This window comes from Ornithodoros turicata, chromosome 4, assembly GCF_037126465.1.
Source record: "Ornithodoros turicata isolate Travis chromosome 4, ASM3712646v1, whole genome shotgun sequence".
Lineage (NCBI taxonomy): Eukaryota > Metazoa > Arthropoda > Arachnida > Ixodida > Argasidae > Ornithodoros > Ornithodoros turicata.
The window spans coordinates 37,321,132-37,333,979 of NC_088204.1; the positions used below are offsets into that span (position 1 = coordinate 37,321,132).

Consider the following 12,848-nt stretch of genomic DNA (forward strand, 5'->3'; position numbering starts at 1 on the left):
GCCGGTTTGACATTACGGTGCCTATAATTGAAAATATAACATGGCTATCAGAAACACAGGTGGCGAGACAGATATACAGAACATGCAAACACATAATCTAAAACTTACTACAACATGACTGCAATGGCTGGGAAAATGCTTATTACTGACAGCAAATTGCACAACATACAGCTGCGCATTCATTCTTTATAGTAGTGTGGGACGGACTAAGTACCGTACTTGCAGCCAACACTGTGGTTAAAACTCAGCATAACACTCTTCGAGTTTAACTTAGACACAGAGCGGAAAACCATGACAAGGGAGTTCACAAAAGTAACTAGGATTGCACAAGAAGAACTTACCCAATATGGCATCACATTCACTGCATAACAGGTCGCAGAACTTCATCTTCTTGGTTGCTACTTTCTCCTTCATAAGCGCTCGTAAAATTCTCTGCGTGGCATCTCTGGTGTTTGTCCCACCATACTTTTGCAGAACGCCCATCTGAAGTGAACATTCATACAGCTATCACCCAGGAGCGAAGCAGATGCAATGGAGTACCTTGATACATAATCCGGACTACGTGTTGCACATTTTCAAAACCTGGACCACTATTTTATCAGCATTTGCCTTTACCAACACTAGTCCACACCAGAACTGTAATTACAGTTATCTTACTTGGTCATACCTTTTTTTATTCCGTGTTTGCGCCACGAAGCAACTGTGGGTGTGAGCGGGCGTATAGACGTGGACAGATGGAGAAAGGACAGAGGGAAGGAGTGTTATACAAGGGGTTAGTATGCATTCTTGGCCGACCTAAGGCGAACCATGCCGAAATTCGTCTGTAGGATCTGCTGGAAAACTCAGAGAAAGCCCTAGACAGCACAGTAGGTGTGGGGATTCGATCCCACATTACCTACCACTCTCTGCATGGAAAGTGGTCATCCTGACCACTTTGCCACTGGAACTGGTACTTGCAGATACCGCCAACCCTGCATTACAGAGGCTGTGACCATAGATGAGAAGGATAATTGGAAAGGCTACAGCCTGCGAGAAGCTCCCAGCAGTCGCAGAAGTGCACATTTTATTAATTGCTCCTCCTTAAAACCCTGGGGATTGCTTGATGATATTTCTTTCTATCCAGCGTTGGTGAAACCCTAGTCTCTGTTCATACGTTAACTGATGTTCGTGATTCCAGGCCCAGGGGGCAGACTAAACTTCATTAACCAGTGAAAAGTAATATGCGACTGTCTGTTACTGGTACAGTTGTGAAGAAACACAAACTGCCAGTTTCTCTCTTCCTGTGTTAGGACGGTGCATTCTGCTTATACACTCGCGTGTACTCGTTCATGTTAGCCTCCCCACAACAACAGACAGTTCATGGAAAAGGGCAATGCGCATAAAAGGACTCAACAGTTTCTTCTTCTTGGTGTCCTGTTTTAGCGTTTCATCAAATTCCAGGAACTCCTCAAGTCCAGCATGTGGCTCAATGTCATTATCACTGGCGCCTTGCGACATACGTTGTTCAACTGTGCTGTGTGGTCTCCTTGCGTGATCTTCAATGTGTGGAGGAGCCTCAGAACTTTATTCTCAAATGCTGTAGAGGAATTGTGCACATACATTATATGAATATCCTGCCTCAAAACCATTAACCAAGTACGAACATATATAGCACACAAGGAAAAGGTGAAAGAAGTAGTAAACTCTAATTTCGGCAGCTTCACATACAGGGGGCAGGCAGACAGCGTGAAAGACATGCAGTCATAGGTGAACGCAAGATAAGACAAATTGATAAGACTAAACACTTATAAAAGCAGTCAGAAGACATAATTAAGAGCCATATATCAAACTATCACAATGGAAATTGGCACAGTTAACATGACAGCAGTATAACTGTCAGGGTTAGCTAAACTAAACCTTCGGACAAAAATAGCACATGCCAACTTGCATATGATTATCGTTACATGCAACCTTTAATACATTTTGAAATGTCCTTGAACATCCCCTCATGTCCTGTACAAATTGTCAGGAGCCCCAAGTGGTGCGGTAAGACTCAGTTGAAGCAGAATACGATAGATGTTGCAATCTGGCATGTCTAGCAATCTCTCTGACAGACAAAATTGTAACAGGAATACAGGAGGCATGCAAAAACTCAGGATTAATTGGCTAAAAACACATGTGAAAATTGAAAAAAAAAAAAACGTAGAAGACCACTATGTTACATACATGGCCCCACATTATTGATATGCTTACGCTCCCATTAAGGCACTGTCGTGGCCCCAGAGACCGTAACTAAATAATCACACACCTCCTGCATGTAGTCTGCGGGCCATCGCAGTCGGAGAATTGCAGTCTTGCATTCGAGCACCCCTGTGGTGCGGCTTCTGCTGTGGATTTGCAGTGCATTTTGGAACATGTCGGAGCATCTTGAACTTAACATCAAGTAGGGAATCACTGTATGGGCCACTGTATCTACCTCTTGTGACAGTGGGTGCACTCTGAGGTATTGAAGAACCAAACCTGGGCCACTGGATGCTGGCATGAGAAAGGTCAGCCCATGGGGAGCGTACACCACATCCTACTGTTGTACCACTGGTTGGAATGAGGAGGCCGCGAAAGCCATTTCTGAAGTGGCTATCTCCCAAAATAGCAGCGCATTTCATTCGTACCATCTTCTTACCACATATGTCTGGCGTGCTCACCCTGCTGCCTGCCTGAGTATGATGCGTCTGTTGAGCACTTGAAGTTCTTCCACTAACATTAAATACACACTTCTGAGAAATGTTGGTGAAAGGAACACATCCAGACGTATCAAGGGCGAGTTCATACTCGGAGTTGTAAATCAGAAAATGCGTAACCATGCAAGCTTTTCGATTTCAGGCATGTTTTTCATACCACTGTTGAGCTGACGTTCGACAAGACAAGGTGGTGAGTATGGATCTTCTCTTGTACCACATGTGTCATTGGGAGACTTAAATGCAAGCATAGACTGGATCACCTGACACATCACACCAAGTGTTTTTTATTTATTTTTATTTCACGTACTACTGGTCCAAATTCATGAGCGTAAGTACGGGTGGGCACAGAATCAAGCAAGGGCAGCATCACGACACATCAATGATAAAGCTGTAGAAAACTGTTCTACAGATGAACTATTCAGCACTGTTTCAGGCAACGCATTCCACCCAACAATTGTCCTTGGAAAAAAGATTATTTAAAACAGTCATTTTTAGCATTGAAAGGCTTCCAACGTTCGTGACCGTGATTGGCGTGTACACCTTCCTGCGAAAGGCTGCAGGTCTTGCGAAGAGTCTATTTTTAGTCGCCCATGAACAGCCAGATACAAAAATTTCAAACGGGGCTTCAAGCGACGGGAGCCCAGTTTGTTCAAACGAGCCCTAGCGTACAACTCACTGACTGAGTCCGTCATCCTATACTTATTGAAAATAAATCGCAGAGCTTTCCTTTGGACAGCTTCTAATTTGCACACATTTGATGCCGTGTGAGGGTCCCATATTACACACGTGTGCTCCGATACAGATAGCACATATGCTTTGTGAGTCATTCCAGCTCAATCGTCCCAGTCGCGTGGCTCGACCATCGCGAATTTCCGAGAAAAAAAATATAATGTTACCATTGATGGGAACATGAACCACACAAAGTAGTTTTTTTGTATTTCCCGGAATCGCGTTGAATGGCCGCTAGGGGGCTTTGAACTCCCGCATGAAGCAGTAAACCAGGGTGCGCGCGAGCGCGCACTGGGCGAGTGCGGCTTCACGCCGGTAAAAAAATTGAAACGGGACTGTCTTCACAAAGCCTAGTGCTAGCTCTGAACCAGTCGACAGCTGTCCGCCGTGGATCATTCGCATGGGAACGTTCGGTGAAATATCCTCATTATCCACTGACTTTGCGATTTTTTCCGGGCTAACTATTAACGAAACTTGCAACAACTAATTTTTTACAAGGTCAGACCTGTCCAAGTAATGCGCGGAAAACGTTTGAAGCTCGAATATTGCACTTTTTTTTAAAAAAATCACGAAGTTGCGTGTTCAAGCAAAAACCCGTAACTTTGTTGAGCCCCCCTGAAATTTCTGAACATGCTGTGACATCGGAACCGACTCAGAACAGTAGTCCAATGTCCCAATAAACAAAACAAAAATTTTCTCAGAGGTGTTTTTGTTTAAGGCGCGCAACAATTTTTTAAAGTTACCTTGGTGTCGCAGGCGGCCTGCAAGGGCCGACATTGTCTAGCCGCAGTACGCGGGGAGGAAGCTAACTCTCCTACGTTTGCTCAAACAAAACGCGAGCAGAAACTACAGACAGCAACAACTACTTGCCTTGATTTTTATTTTGGTCTATTTACAGTTATGCAGGCGTGGGAGGACGCAAATACTAGCGTAAGCACGAACGCTCTCACCTATTCATTGCTACAGTCCCTACACACCTTGAACACAAAGCTCTCAGTAGTCGTTGACGTCACTGATGCCCGGACGTGCGTGTTAGAAAGAGGATTAAAGTAGTGCCACTTCCGAGTGCCGGGAACAGGAACTGTATTTGCGAAACGAGATGATAGCGACTGCCCCTCCTTCTGCAGGACGTCTGCGCAGACCCACAGTGGCGTGATGTCCCTTAACTCTTTTTGTGCCCACAAAAATAATTGATGTGGTGACAGAATTTGTGGCCACTCCAAACTTGCCTTAGTTGCGAGCCTTTTTAGTGTTCCGCCAACTCCGTCACACGGTCCCTTGCCATGAGACGTGGCGAAAAAGTTCCACACTGCACCGATTTCGAAGTCTTTGCTGTGGAAGCACAAATTCAGAAAGAAGTTCTTATTTTTGTATTCCATCTTCTCCGCAGTAGGAAGGCAGGCCTGTAGGAACACCTTGATGTACCTGTGGAGGGCAGCGGCATCGTGCTGCATGCAATCAGAAACTATGACGTACGACTTATGCAACAGGCTCCAGTCGATATCGGAGACATAGTACGCCACAGTTGGGTGAATGGTCGCCTGGATGTTTTCCTAATGGAATGACTGTGGGGCGTCCTGTGCGATGAAGCTATAGTTCTCTGTAAAATCTAGCACAATTGCTTCCGTTGGTGGCAGCTTACTCTTCAGCGATGACAAATAGCAGAATTACTCCTTGGTGACGAAGTGGTGGAACCATTTCGTCACCAAAGTATTAGCTGATCAAGGTCTTTCGCCCGACAGAAGGCAACAGCTGCTCATGGAGGTCCATTCACACGGGAGTGTTCCTCACGATGACAGACGTAGAGTCCACCGGAAGACTCGCGTCAATATGGCAAAGCATGAGCCCAGGTTTGTCGCTGTAGGTGGCCCTAATCTCTCTTTGTTCAAAGAAATACAAGAGAAGCCGAGTCGCGCGTGCTTCGGCTGAGACAAGGTCAGCCCTTGCAGGCCGCCTGCGGCATCGGGTAACTTTAAAAAATCGTTGCGCGCCTTAAACGAACAACACCTCTGAGAAAATTTTTGTTATGATTATTGGGACGTTGGACTACTGTTATGAGCCGGTTTCGATGTCACAGCATGTTCAGAAATGTCAGTGCAGCTCAACAAAGTTACGGGTTTTTGCTTGAACACGGAACTTTGCGATTTTTTAAAACAAAAACATTGCGATATTAGAGCTTTAAACTTTTCCTGCGCATTACTTGGACAGGTCTGAACTTGTAAAAAATTAGTTGTTTGAAGTTTCATTAATAGTTAGTCCGGAAAAAGAAAAAGTCAGTGGATTTAGAAGATATTTCACCGAACGCTCCCATGCGAATGATCCGCGACGGGCGGTTGTCGACCGGTGCAGAGCCAGTACCAGGCTTTGTGAAGACAGTCCCGTTTGAATTTTTTACCAATGGGAAGCCGCACTCGGCAGGTACGCGCTTGCGCGCGCCCTGGTTTACTGCTTCGTGCGGGACTTCAAGGCCCCCTAGCGGTCACTCAACGCGCTTCCGGGAAAAAAAATACTTTGTGTGGTTCATGTTCCCATGAATGGTAACATTATAATTTTTTTTCTCGGAAATCCGCGATGGTCGAGCCACGCGACTGGGACGATTGAGCTGGAATGACTCTTGTATGCCCTCAATCTCGTATTGGCTCTGGCAAATCTGAGATGGCGCCTCAAGTAATATAATTTACCTGTCGCCTTTCTTACAATGTTGTCAATATGCATATTCCACCTGTGTTGCTTTTAGTTCAGCCATACCAGTTTCCATTGATCTTTTGTTGTCAAGTAACTGTTTCATAATATCGTCTAGTGTGGGAACAGGGTTTTGCTCAATGTCTCCCGACAATAGCAACAGATCTTTCATAGCGCATGTGCAGGCACTTATTACAAGAAGCATACACTGTTGGCTTGGCACAACAAAAACAAAGTGGCTGTTTTTCATACATGGTCCATAAAAGTTTCTACAAACCTGAAAGAACAGAGTAAACACATCAGGCATCCTGCCCACTGATGCGTCAAGCCCACTGCCGAGGAAGGATGTCGAGCCAGTATATATTGGCCTTGTAGATAGAAACAAAAGTTTTACTTTACCGAGTTTAGCGTTATTCCCATGATCATGGGTGACACCCTCGGACTGGAAACGTTCTGGTACCTCAGGTTCACCTTCAAACAGAACTCGTGTATCATTTAATGGACTCAGAATTTGTCACAGAAGTAATCGACTACCCTTGCTGCTGATAGTGAACCAGGATAGTCCAATAGTCGAGGAAGGGTGTCGAGCCAGTATATATAGGCCTCGTAGGTGTCTGCAGAAGTCGCTCCTTGCTGCTGATAGTGAACCATGTGTAGAAGCGTTGTATTCGTCAGGATAACAGGCGGCGATAACACGAAGTGTAGATCCTCAAGATTGCCTGGCACTGCCCTTGTCTCAAAAAGCAGTAGAGACTGAAAGAACAGAGTAAACAAACACAAAAGGCATCCTGCCCACTGATGCGCCAAGCCCACTGTCGAGGAAGGGTGTCGAGCCGGTATATATAGGCCTCGTAGGTGTCGCCTCTGCAGAAGTCGCTCGTTGCTGCTGATAGTGAACCATGTGTAGAAGCGTTGTATTCGTCGGGATAACAGGCGGCGATAACACGAAGTGTAGATCCTGAAGGTTGCCTGGCACTGCCCTTGTCTCAAAAAGCAGTAGAGACTGAAAGAACAGAGTAAACACATGAGGCATCCTGCCCACTGATGCGCCAAGCCCACTGTTGAGGAAGGGTGTCGAGCCGGTATATATAGGCCTCGTAGGTGTCTGCAGAAGTCGCTCGTTGCTGCTGATAGTGAACCATGTGTAGAAGCGTTGTATTCGTCGGGATAACAGGCGGCGATAACACGAAGTGTAGATCCTGAAGGTTGCCTGGCACTGCCCTTGTCTCAAAAAGCAGTAGAGACTGAAAGAACAGAGTAAACACATGAGGCATCCTGCCCACTGATGCGCCAAGCCCACTGTTGAGGAAGGGTGTCGAGCCGGTATATATAGGCCTCGTAGGTGTCGCTCTGCAGAAGTCGCTCGTTGCTGCTGATAGTGAACCATGTGTAGAAGCGTTGTATTCGTCGGGATAACAGGCGGCGATAACACGAAGTGTAGATCCTGAAGATTGCCTGGCACTGCCTTTGTCTCAAAAAGCAGTAGAGACTGAAAGAACAGAGTAAACACATGAGGCATTCTGCCCACGGATGCGCCAAGCCCACTGTCGAGGAAGGGTGTCGAGCCGGTATATATAGGCCTCGTAGGTGTCGCCTCTGCAGAAGTCGCTCGTTGCTGGTGATAGTGAACCATGTGTAGAAGCGTTGTATTCGTCGGGATAACAGGCGGCGATAACACGAAGTGTAGATCCTGAAGATTGCCTGGCACTGCCCTTGTCTCAAAAAGCAGTAGAGACTGAAAGAACAGAGTAAACACATGAGGCATTCTGCCCACGGATGCGCCAAGCCCACTGTCGAGGAAGGGTGTCGAGCCGGTATATATAGGCCTCGTAGGTGTCGCCTCTGCAGAAGTCGCTCGTTGCTGCTGATAGTGAACCATGTGTAGAAGCGTTGTATTCGTCGGGATAACAGGCGGCGATAACACGAAGTGTAGATCCTGAAGGTTGGCTGGCACTGCCCTTGTCTCAAAAAGCAGTAGAGACTGAAAGAACAGAGTAAACACATGAGGCATTCTGCCCACTGATGCGCCAAGCCCACTGTCGAGGAAGGGTGTCGAGCCGGTATATATAGGCCTCGTAGGTGTCACCTCTGCAGAAGTCGCTCGTTGCTGCTGATAGTGAACCATGTGTAGAAGCGTTGTATTCGTCGGGATAACAGGCGGCGATAACACGAAGTGTAGATCCTGAAGATTGCCTGGCACTGCCCTTGTCTCAAAAAGCAGTAGAGACTGAAAGAACAGAGTAAACACATGAGGCATCCTGCCCACTGATGCGCCAAGCCCACTGTCGAGGAAGGGTGTCGAGCCGGTATATATAGGCCTCGTAGGTGTCGCCTCTGCAGAAGTCGCTCGTTGCTGCTGATAGTGAACCATGTGTAGAGGCGTTGTATTCGTCAGGATAACAGGCGGCGATAACACGAAGTGTAGATCCTGAAGGTTGCCTGGCACTGCCCTTGTCTCAAAAAGCAGTAGAGACTGAAAGAACAGAGTAAACACATGAGGCATTCTGCCCACTGATGCGCCAAGCCCACTGTCGAGGAAGGGTGTCGAGCCGGTATATATAGGCCTCGTATGTGTCGAATCTGCAGAAGTCGCTCGTTGCTGCTGATAGTGAACCATGTGGGAGAAGCGTTGTATTCGTCGGGATAACAGGCGGCGATAACACGAAGTGTAGATCCTGAAGGTTGCCTGGCACTGCCCTTGTCTCAAAAAGCAGTAGAGACTGAAAGAACAGAGTAAACACATGAGGCATTCTGCCCACTGATGCGCCAAGCCCACTGTCGAGGAAGGGTGTCGAGCCGGTATGTATAGGCCTCGTAGGTGTCGCCTCTGCAGAAGTCGCTCGTTGCTGCTGATAGTGAACCATGTGTAGAAGCGTTGTATTCGTCGGGATAACAGGCGGCGATAACACGAAGTGTAGATCCTGAAGATTGCCTGGCACTGCCCTTGTCTCAAAAAGCAGTAGAGACTGAAAGAACAGAGTAAACACATGAGGCATCCTGCCCACTGATGCGCCAAGCCCACTGTCGAGGAAGGGTGTCGAGCCGGTATATATAGGCCTCGTAGGTGTCGCCTCTGCAGAAGTCGCTCGTTGCTGCTGATAGTGAACCATGTGTAGAGGCGTTGTATTCGTCAGGATAACAGGCGGCGATAACACGAAGTGTAGATCCTGAAGGTTGCCTGGCACTGCCCTTGTCTCAAAAAGCAGTAGAGACTGAAAGAACAGAGTAAACACATGAGGCATTCTGCCCACTGATGCGCCAAGCCCACTGTCGAGGAAGGGTGTCGAGCCGGTATATATAGGCCTCGTATGTGTCGAATCTGCAGAAGTCGCTCGTTGCTGCTGATAGTGAACCATGTGGAAGAAGCGTTGTATTCGTCGGGATAACAGGCGGCGATAACACGAAGTGTAGATCCTGAAGGTTGCCTGGCACTGCCCTTGTCTCAAAAAGCAGTAGAGACTGAAAGAACAGAGTAAACACATGAGGCATTCTGCCCACTGATGCGCCAAGCCCACTGTCGAGGAAGGGTGTCGAGCCGGTATGTATAGGCCTCGTAGGTGTCGCCTCTGCAGAAGTCGCTCGTTGCTGCTGATAGTGAACCATGTGTAGAAGCGTTGTATTCGTCGGGATAACAGGCGGCGATAACACGAAGTGTAGATCCTGAAGATTGCCTGGCACTGCCCTTGTCTCAAAAAGCAGTAGAGACTGAAAGAACAGAGTAAACACATGAGGCATCCTGCCCACTGATGCGCCAAGCCCACTGTCGAGGAAGGGTGTCGAGCCGGTATATATAGGCCTCGTAGGTGTCGCCTCTGCAGAAGTCGCTCGTTGCTGCTGATAGTGAACCATGTGTAGAGGCGTTGTATGCGTCAGGATAACAGGCGGCGATAACACGAAGTGTAGATCCTGAAGGTTGCCTGGCACTGCCCTTGTCTCAAAAAGCAGTAGAGACTGAAAGAACAGAGTAAACACATGAGGCATTCTGCCCACTGATGCGCCAAGCCCACTGTCGAGGAAGGGTGTCGAGCCGGTATATATAGGCCTCGTAGGTGTCGCCTCTGCAGAAGTCGCTCGTTGCTGCTGATAGTGAACCATGCCCAGCAAACCATAAACATCCAGAGGATGACTTCAAGATAACACTCGAGGGACATTAAGGACATCCTGTGGATGTCCATTATGATCCAGGTGATGTCAATATGGACTGCATGTGGATGTTCACACAAGCATCCATTTCCTGTCAGAGAGACATCCACATGGATTTTTTTTTGGACCATTCTGGGAGATTTCACGTACAGGTATTACAGCCCCAGTAATGACAGTACCTTACCTTTATTTTACCTTTATTATAGATTATTTACTGGGTATAAACAGCATACATTTCACAATATATGTAAACGTACAGTCTAACAAGGTTGTGTAGCACAGTGAGTATTGACGGGAAAGTATGTAAAAGTACCAAAAACTCAATCACAACAGATCCTGAGGCTTGGATACATATCACAGTGTAACACTGACTGCTCTTGACAGTCGGTATCACAGTAACGTCCCTTGAAAATTGGTGCTGACTAGGATTAATAGCACTACAGTAAGTTTCACAATTCCTCAGACGAGGTCACCGTTTATATATGTCTATATATGTCTCTATATAAGAATATCATGTAAGCTCCTCGAGGTTAGATTAGGCATGGGAGTGTGACATAGGTCGCCTTGACCGACACACCAGACTAGAATATATTTATCAATATATATATATATATATATATATATATAAGCAGGAAAAATCAGAAGACGACAAAGAGCTTACAGGAAAACACAAAGGGGAGTTTATCAACACATGTAGGGATAGGGGTCGACGTTTCGGCAGTCAGCGCTGCCTTCGACGGGACTGGGGTTTGGTGACAAGAACAAGCTTGTTCTTATATAAACTCACTCCCCCTTGTGTTTTCCTGTAAGCTCTTTGTCGTATTCTGATTTTTCCTGCTTATTTCATTCTCGTGGTCAACTGCCCTCCCAAGCTTCTATTCTCTCTCTCTCTCTCTCTCTCTCTCTCTCTCTCTATATATATATATATATATATATATATATATATAGTTGAAATAAATGGGAGACAGAAGACGAAAGTAGGGGAAGTAACAAAAAAGGGGGTTTATTAAAACTTAAAAATCATAAAACTTAGGGAGGATGTCTACGTTACGGCGGAAGCTCCGCCTTCTTCGGGACAAAAGAGCTAAATGTGGCCACGAGGCTGATAAGGGGCTTGAGAATGACGTGGTCGGTTGGGGGAAATTCCCGCCACCTGGCGGTTGTCAATTGGGGAAATTCCAGAGCGTTTCTGTGTCAGGTCCAGGAGTGGGGTCATCGTCCTTGTGGGTCAGTGGGGACCTTGATCTGGCTGAAACGAGAAAAGGCAACAGGGTCTTATCTAGGTTGTTAGACTTCTTATTGTTGACAGCATGCCAGGGTCCTCGTTAATGGCCGATCGGAATTTGTAAATTAGGTAAGATTCCCGTTGTTCCCGGGAGCGGTCGGAGGTAAAGTTCGACTGGAGAATAAAAACTGAGGCTTCGTTGATTGAATGTTCTGGTTGTTTGAAATGGCGTGAGACTGGGAGATTAGGTTTCTTGGTAACATCCGATCGGTGATTGTTGAATCTAATTCGGAAAGAAGTTTTTGTCTGACCCACGTATTGGGCCCGGCATGTGTTGCATTGGATTAGATAGATAACGTTGCATGAGTTACAGTCTACGTCTGCGTTGATCTTGACGGTAAAGTTGGAATTCGTACTTCTGACCGTTTGTGCGGTCTGCATTAACTTGCAAATCTGGCATCTCTTGCCATTACATGGATGACAGCCCGCCGGAGGGCTAGTGGGTTCGCCTACTTTAGAGCGGACCAAGCTATCTTGTAAGTTACGTGTACGTCTGTAAGCGACACGTGGTGGATTAGGAAATATGTTTTTCGTGCGTTCTGACTGGAGAAGGATACTGTGGTGGCGGCTAAGTATGTTGTTAATGTTTGGGATATTTCCGGCGAATGTTACAGTTAAGTTCACGGCATTACTTTCTGATTTGTTTTGTCTTGTCTCCAGTAAGCTTAGACGGTTTGCCTTGCGAGCTCTGTTGAGAGCATCTTGAACTAGATCGGGTGGATACTGACGACCGACAAAGGTTTGTTGCAGCTGTTCTAAATTTCTGTCCAGATCGTCGTCATTCGAGCAGATTCTCCTATACCGAAGGGCTTGACTATAGGGAATGGCCAGTTTCGTGTGGCGAGGATGACAACTATGGAATGACAAGTACTGCTGAGAGTCTGTGGGTTTACGGAACAGATCAGACGTTAAAACTCCATTGGTTAGCTTAATTTGAACATCAAGAAAGCTAACAGTGACGGCAGAATAGGTGTGAGTGAAGTTAATAGAAGTATGGAACTCATTGAAATCGCGTATAAATTCCAATAGACTGTCTTCCGAATGTGGCCAGATCATAAATATGTCATCAAGGTAGCGCTTGTATAAAGTGGGTTTGTCCTCACGCGTGCTCAAGAATGCTTCTTCTAGTGAACCCATAAATAGATTTGCATAGTTTGGTGCCATTTTAGTGCCCATAGCGGTGCCGTTGACTTGTAAATAGTGGCCATCGTTAAATTCAAAGTTGTTGTTCTTTAGGATCAGTTCTAGTAGAGTAGATACGACAGATGGATCACAAGAAGAATCAGAGTACT

At 46.5% G+C, this 12,848-nt stretch overlaps 1 long non-coding RNA gene across 1 annotated transcript in view; it reads left to right on the top strand.

Annotated features, from left to right (window-relative positions):
• The first annotated feature begins 2,857 nt into the window (after positions 1-2,857).
• LOC135393013 (uncharacterized) overlaps positions 2,858-12,848 on the top strand; it is a 33,578-nt gene continuing 23,587 nt past the window's right edge. The window contains exon 1 of the long non-coding RNA XR_010422377.1: positions 2,858-2,907. This is a non-coding gene — a long non-coding RNA (uncharacterized LOC135393013). The remainder of the gene's footprint in view (positions 2,908-12,848) is intronic.